Genomic DNA, 8,204 nt, shown 5'->3' on the forward strand with positions numbered 1-8,204 from the left:
AAAACAGAATAAGGTACATCACATACAGGGACAACTCCATCATGGTGAATCTGATCATTGTATATAACTAAATTTGAAAAATATGAAATTATGTTGTGATATTTAAATGCAAATGGACTCCAAACACTATACTGTAGTTTTTCTTATTATGACTTATCTTCTAAAATAATATGATATTTCATGTACAGATGAAACTTAAAATTCCTGTTGTTACTATGACTGACTTTATTATGTCCTGGGTGTTGTTTTAAAAATCTATTGAAGGATAATTAAAAACTTACAATGTTACTACAACTTATCATTTCAAGCCATCAGCTTTTAGTTTTACTCTGGATGAGGGTATAGATAAATGTATTTTTATTCACTGCGAAATATAAGACTTGCACAATCTTGACAGATTTGGCTCCATTAACACATGTAATCCTTTTGTAATCAATAGCACTGACTTAGCTTGCCTAAGGTTATAATAGAAGAGATGATTGTCTGACAACATGGGTAGAGATGAAGCCAGCATTTGAATCTTATCAATTTCCCGTTTATGGAAAAATTAAACATTTCACATTACTTTTCCCCTCTAACTGAAAGAAAAGCCAGTCACCTTCTAAATGGTATGGTAACTTCAAAGGCAAATCACTGCTATATTCTAGTCTTTTTTTCCCCCTCTAAAAATTGTTGTCCTACAAGGAAATATATTAAGATATACTGTACAGACCTTTTTCAATGCTTGGTCAGTTTGAAGCCTCCAGAAAGGTGATGAACTTCAGGGGAGCATTTCTTCTTTGCTAGGACAGCAGAGTTGACTTTGCCTGTCCACTAGAGACTGCTTGGTCCGTGGTCACTTTGCAGCAACTGTGGCCTCAGACCCTCATCTGGCCTCTTAGTACACTCAGCTATATTTGGTAACTGAACTCATGTTTCAGCAGAGTGCCACAATCTGGAATTCCAGCAGTCGAGTGGGAAGCAGCCCCAGGTCTGAGGGCTGCGTTCTTAGAAATTAATGCCACCTAGTATAGAAGGAACTATATTTATGGATCTAATAAACACAAAACTTAAAACAGACACTTTTGTACTCTGATCCTGTAGTCAAAAATCACATTTACCTCTTTAACATATTCTTAACCAATTACTAGTGTGTGATTTCAGATAGAAAAAGCCACATTTTAAAAGAAGGTATTTAGCTATAATCTTCTCTGATATTTAACTTTCAGTCCCATAGGAGATTGTCCTAACAGAACATCCAGTAGCTATTTAAAAAGTTAGACACCGTTAAATTAGAGTTCCATTTTCTTACTTCATGCTGTTAATTAAAAATTATGACTATGATGTGTATTGAGACATTGTCCAAAGTAGGATGAATGAGGCGTGACCGTGCAGGGACTGACTGTTATACGTGTTGCAACACTAAGCTCTTAGCTCACTGCTTAGCCCATCAAGAACATGTAGTGAAGATTGGCCGAAGCAAAGATGGTGAATGAATAACGTTCAAGACAAGTATGAACCCTACTATAGTTGTAAAAGTGTTGCACAACCATTTTATTACATTTTTTTTCAGCATCTCATTGGAACATGGGCTGACACCATGATCTTGTAAATAACAAATGGCAATAATAAGTCTTTCCTGATTCGAGGTGAGCTAGCAGAGCCAAAGCTAAGGAGCGAAAATAGTCACAGAGCAGAGTTCGGTGACGTTAACCTGGAAACGAAACGCTGACTTTTCTGTTGCCTGGATAGTATCACCACAGCCGATCCCGTTTTGTAGCTGAAGAATTTTTTTCTTTTAATGAGGTCTCTATAAAGCTCTGTCCTTATACTTTATAGTGAAAACTGGCCCTTTAAAAACTGGTCCTCCTTAAAATTTGTCTTTGCTTCACTACATGCATTCATTAGTGTTTTTAAATTTTATTTTTATAGGACAAAAATCCCTAGTTGCTTTTCTTAGTCCGAAAGTTATACTGTATATTTATATAACAAAATATCACAGACTGTGCAATTTATAAAGAATCAAGATTTACTTTTCACATTTCAGGAACCCTGGAAGTGCAAGGTCAAGGGCTTGGCAGGTCCACTGCCTGACGAGGGTCCTGTCTCTGTTTCCAGGATGGCGTCTTGAGAGCTACGTCTTCCCGAGAGGAGGGACACTGTGCTCTTGCAGATGGAAAGGTGAATGGGGAGACAGATGTGAAACTCCTCCCATGAAGCTCTTCAACAAGGGATGGAATCCCACTCATGATGGCAAAGCTCATGAATTACCTCCCGAGGATTGCATTCCCCAGTCTAGATGCACTAGGAGTTACCCTTCAGGCTGAATTTAGCAATGACTGAACAAGTGTTTACATTTTCAGTGTTTATCAAAAAAAGGTAATAAAAATTGGATAGTAGAGAAACTGAGAAGACAGAAGATGCAGTTGTTGGAAAGTGACAAACAGGTAGATGGGTCTAACTACATTGCAAAATTTAAATGTCTGCAGAAGGAAATGCCAATCAGAGTAAGTCCCAGAGTCCCCAAAATGTGCAGAAATTGGAGGCGCTAGAACTCTCCTTGGAGTTCTAGCTTTAATTGGCACCTGTGGATGTTGCCGGGAATAAGAAAGCCAGGATATGAGACTAGGATTGAGGGGAAAAATTCCTAAGGAACAGTTAGACTTTATTTTTCAGCTTACTTTTCAGGCATCCGTAATACTGCTCATTCTCATGCTCAGGGAGGATGGGAGGGGAGCTCTCAGGGCTCCAAGAATGCAAAACACAGGAGATGGAGAGAAGGAGGCAAGGGAGGTGGTCCGGAAGTGGGGGAGGGTTGGGCCACAGGAGGGAGTGAAAGCCTCACTTGTGTCTAGGACTTTCATTAATTTAATTTTATTTTTTTGAGAAGAGTAATGGTCAGAATATAGGAAAATGGTAATATTTGATACATCTTGGTACTGTTGCGGATATTCGTTGCATTTGTTAATATATTTTTTTGTATCTGAAAAATGTCACACTCAAAAGTAAACGAGACCTACCTCTAAAGGACACTATCTGCTTCAGAGATTATGGGAATCAAAATATAACCTCTCCTTCACCTTGCTCATGGAAAGAATTACTGATATTAATCAAGTGGTTGAAATGCTACATGTATAATAACTTTATTGTTGAACCAGTTATTAATTTCAAAATAATTAGATGTTCTCTGTATTACATAACATAACCTTCCCTTCAATGTTTTAAAAAGATTGTATTGTTGTTAGTGAATTTCGCAGGAGCCACCAGATTGCCCATCACTTGATGGGTATGTGAAAGGTGCTCATGTTAATATTTTTCTCTTATTAAGGCATTACCAGAAAGATAAATATTCTTGCAGTTCCTAGAAAAAGCAGAGATAGGTTTACAGTACAGTAAATGTTTGCTGCATGGTCTGGCAAGAATAAACATGAGTGTGTTCAGTGGCTCAATTTTTTTGTTAGTGTTGTGGCAAAACTCACAACTAGCTGAAAAACAAAACGTTATTTTTTCCAAGGAATACTGCACACCTAAGTTTTCTTATATTTAATATTTCTTTTTTCTCATGAAGAAGTTCATAATTTTTAAACAATAGAAATACAAAGTTAGATACACATATCAAGCCTCCCAAACAACATTTCTTTTGTACGTGTGATTAAAACATTCCTGTTGAATTGTGTACAGAAACACGGAGGCTGGTACTTGTAGGGGAAGCTGTTGGTCCCAGAGTGGAAGAAAGCTGGATTCTATGTCCTCCGGGGGGACAGAGGGGTGGTGGGTCTTGTGATTAGCCGGAACACCGATACTGGACAGAGGATAAGCGGCCAGCCATCGCGTAGTTTGGACGTGGACACCCAGGTGTGAGCACTAAGCATGATAGCTGCTTATTTATTTATTTATTTTTAGTACAGGGTCTACAGGGTCTCACTATGTAGATCGGACTCAGAGTGATCCTCCTGTTTTCAGCCTCCCAAGTGCTGGGATTATAGGCATGCACCACCACGCCCAGTCTCAATCCCCATCTCAGTGCGCCCAGGGCGGGGTCGGCACGGCATGGAGAGTATCGAACCCCGGTCCCTGCATCTACCTAAGCATAAGCATCATAGCTTTGGAAGCTGCAGCGAAGGAGGTAGATGTCTGTACCTTGTAACAGATCGTGGGGGCTGGATCAGCGGACCCTAACGGTGATGAAGTTGGACGACGGAGCAGAGGAGGCCTCCCTCACCTGCCCCGATGACTTGGTGCCTAAATCCTGGGGTCCTGCCAAGAGTGATGAAACATACCCTGCAAAAGAGGAAAAACGACAGCCGTGAGCTTTATGGGTCCACAATATGCCTCAAAGCTGGGTCTGTTTACAACATGCAGAGGACTAAGAAATGCTGTCTTCTCACACATTGTGAACAGCAAACCACGCTTGTTTGACTGATGTAAGAATCTGAAAAACAAAGTTCCTATTTTCTAGAAAATTTGTACCAGTACTTGGACCAAAGTTCTTAAAGTAGCATAAAAAGGCTGAAATTCTACTTGGGATGGGATTTGACCTGGGCGATGCTGGGCTCTCCTACCTACTCACATATTTACCACCAAGTCCGTTGCTGTGCTCAGGGAGGCTGCAACATGGGATCAGCTACTCTCACTGGGGCCAGCTTTCTCATGTTGATTGCATCTTCTCAGAAAAGTTATTGCTCTGCTATCCTCTTCCACATCATTTTTTTTTTTCAGCTAAGACTTTTGACCTAACATGGCCCTTGAATTTCTTCTAAGTCCTGCCACTATCTTGAGCGATTTCAGCCCCTCTTCATTGATTTGTTCCATGCTTTCGCATGTTGGTTCTTGTCCTGACTGTCTCCAGTGGTCTCCGCTTCTGCCCTCACAGTTGTGTGTTTCTGAAAACATTGAAAAGACTCCCATCTTAGCACAACAACTGCTCATTGTTTCACAGCTTCTGTGTATGAGGAACCCTGTAGGGTCTTAGCTAGGTGACCCTATGTCACTGTTTTGTAACCTTGCTGTCATGAAGATGTTCCCAGCTTTTTTTATTTGAAAGCCTAGGTGAGGCTAGAAGATCTGTTCTCAAGGTGGGTCATTCACAGGTCTAGAAAAACTCAGTGCTGTTATTGGTAAGAGCCAGGAAGTTCGCTATATGCTGCTTGAGCTTTATTTCGTATTGCGTAATTCAATGAGCAGCAAGGAATAATTCCAGAAAGAGCACAGCACAGGTCCTTCATGACCTTGACTTTGGGGTTAGATTTCATAGTTTCTATATGATCTTTAGTTCCATGAATTGTCCTGATTAATCATGGGGAGGGCAACACAGACACGTGAGCCCATGAGCAGGGTCACTTGCTCACCTTGGAGTCCACGTACCCGGCCTCCGTTCCATGTAACTCCTCATTGTCACGACAGCTGCACTTGGACACACTCCATTTTCAAAATCGCAAATTCGTTATTTGAGTTTCATTATTTGACTGCCAACTTTCTTCCTCTACATCACTCGCTCAGTGACTACACGGACTTTTCGTCACCAGTGTCTCCAGGCTGCCGGTCACTCTATCTTCATATTATTAATATACATTGGTTTCAGGTTAGTCAGAAGTATAGTATATTTTGTTGTCTTCATTTTAGCAGATACAAACTCTCAGGCGCTCAGTAGGCAAGATATATGAATTTTTGATAGAAGGATATGAGGAAGAATACTAACAGTTTGTTCCTTTGTCCTCCTGATTCTTTTCTCTCTCTGGTGGATCAACAAGCTCTGCAAGTTTGAGTCTCAAAGATGGTCTGCTTATTCGCTTTGCTGACCATGTCTGCTTCTGTTTTCATTTCCAACACATCTTACCAGCAGACGGGGCTCATGCATCTGCAGCTAAAATGGTGAGCAGGAAGTCTGATCAATAAAAAACTAACCTTGGAGGCTGAAAAGCCCACGGGATTGTCCTAATGAGCCACTTACTGGCAAAGGAGTCCTTCACACTCAGCCAGTATTTCTTCTTACTCCTCTTCCTCTATACCTAGCTGGGAACCCTGGCACAGAACAAGGGATGGTGTCCGGGACTTGTAGCATTTTATAGCCACTGGTCAATGGCTGTGAAATCCACATTTACTCCTTATGAGTGAAATTTTATGAGCTGTCATTAAGTCTGCTGCACATGCGTAGCTTGGGCCTGTGGGTGATCTCGTTGCAGGCTTGCACTGCGCAGTGCGTCTGCTGGTGTGAATCAGAGAGAAAAGTCAGGCCAATAATAAAAATAGAACTGAAATCTTCTGAGAATAGATTTCATATTCTGTTTGTATTCACCAGAAATCTCATTTTTCAGTCTGTCCTAGAGGGCCCAAGTGTAGAGGAAGTTTATTCAGGAATGAAAACCCAGTAATATTAATGGCAAAAGCAAGTTTTATTGCATTTAAGCAAAAATAAGGTTAACATTTATTTACAAAGAGCACATCATCATTATATGATTATTTTAAAATTATTTATTCAATAATATAAAATTCAACAAAAAGAAAACATACACTGATATTTTGAATACTCATAATTCATGGAATAATTATTAATAACTAGAAGTCAATCATTATGGTAAAATAATAATATGTTCTGTATAACTAGGTCTCATCATAATGGTTGGCTTAATATCTAAACATCTGGAATTTAATTCACCATATTAATAAGTCAAAACAGAAAATCCACATGGCCATTTTGATAGATTATTAATAAGTCTTTGGACAAAATTCAACATCCACTTTCAATTAAAAATACCTTGTGAGGGCTGGGGAAATAGCACAGTGGCATAAGCACCTGCCTGGAAATACAAGGTTGTGAGTTCGATCTCTGGTACCAAATAGATAAACTTTGTGAGATAGGGAGAGCATATTTCTAATTTAACAGTTGCATTAAGGCATATGTGCATGTGTGCACATGTGTGTCCATCTGCACATCTAACCATGTACATATATGGCTAAACACTAAGAACTGTTGACAACTAATATCATTTTTTTTGGAGCGGTTGTTTGCTTCTTGGTCCTGGGATTGCACCTAGGGCCTTTGTATTTTACTGCAACCCCATGGCCCTTTCTAAAGTTTATATTTTGAGGGTCAATGAGATAGCTCAGCAGACTAAAGCACCTGCTTAGACAAGCTTAGGCAATTTCAGGGACCTCGGTTCAATCCCCAGCACCACATGCCATGCCAGCTTGGCCCCCAGGGAGGGCTGAGCCAGCCAGAGTTCAGGCAAAATGGCAAACATCTGTAATCCCAGAGCTGGGGAGTCTAAAACCAGGAGGATCACCACAAGTCCAAGCTGTGTAGTGAGGCCCTGCAACCACCACATACATAAAAATAAAAAAATAAAGTTTTTCAGTTTGAGACAGGGTCTTTTGCTCAGGCTGTGCTCAAACTTAACATCCTCCTGTCTCAGGCCAGTCCTATATACACAGGGGAAGACACGAAGGGGGTGGAATAACAGAATAAATGGAATGCTACATCCCATTCTACACAGGGAGAATTGATTTTGTGATCAGTTCTATAAAAGTATTCTACAAATATGATATAATCTCAATCAAAATTACATTTTGTTTTGTGTACATAGGAGAATGGATACAAGTAAAGAGGAATACAGTACTGCATGAGAAGGGAATGCTGACAGATTCCTATGCTGGAGCCAATACGAATGGACCAATGAATGAAATAAAATGACATATTTTATTTTTGCATGGGAGAGTTATATTGAAAGAGCAACATATATTAAATAAATACTTGTATTTTGGTCTGTTTTTTGGCTTTGCTCAATTCCACTGACCTGCACCGATCTACACCTATTATATTTAAAGAACTAAATTTCCATGTCACTGCTTTCAGCGAAGTAAAAGTTCTTTTGGTTCACATAAATTGAGAAAAAGATTAAATGGAATGCATAAATATGTAATAATGGGCAAAAAATCACGATAGATTTTTAGATAAAATTAGTGTTTGCATCCAGTATATCGTATGTATGTGCTAGTTTATCTCAATATCTTTACAGTAATGCTTCAGTTCATGAACACTTCTGTTCGTGAATACATTTGGCTCACAAACAGAAGTGCATGGTGAAATTTTGCTCCCATTTTCAAGCTTCAGTTGGGCAATGAACACAACCTGGGCCATCCAGAATCATGGAAGACGGAGTTTGTGAACTGAGGTCCCACTGTATGTCTTCGTCCTGTACATGCATGAAAATTTAACATTTTTCCAG

General features: G+C 39.7%; 1 protein-coding gene across 1 annotated transcript in view; it reads right to left on the reverse strand.

Annotated features, from left to right (window-relative positions):
- Positions 1–862, reverse strand: part of Palld (palladin, cytoskeletal associated protein) — a 416,234-nt gene extending 415,372 nt beyond the window's left edge. Inside the window, exon 1 of the mRNA XM_004640245.2 lies at positions 713–862. The gene's annotated coding sequence lies outside the window, so the exon portion shown is untranslated. The remainder of the gene's footprint in view (positions 1–712) is intronic.
- Between the last annotated feature and the right edge of the window lie 7,342 nt (positions 863–8,204).

The sequence above is a fragment of the Octodon degus genome, unplaced genomic scaffold, assembly GCF_000260255.1.
Source record: "Octodon degus isolate 3935 unplaced genomic scaffold, OctDeg1.0 scaffold00121, whole genome shotgun sequence".
Taxonomy (NCBI): Eukaryota; Metazoa; Chordata; class Mammalia; order Rodentia; family Octodontidae; genus Octodon; species Octodon degus.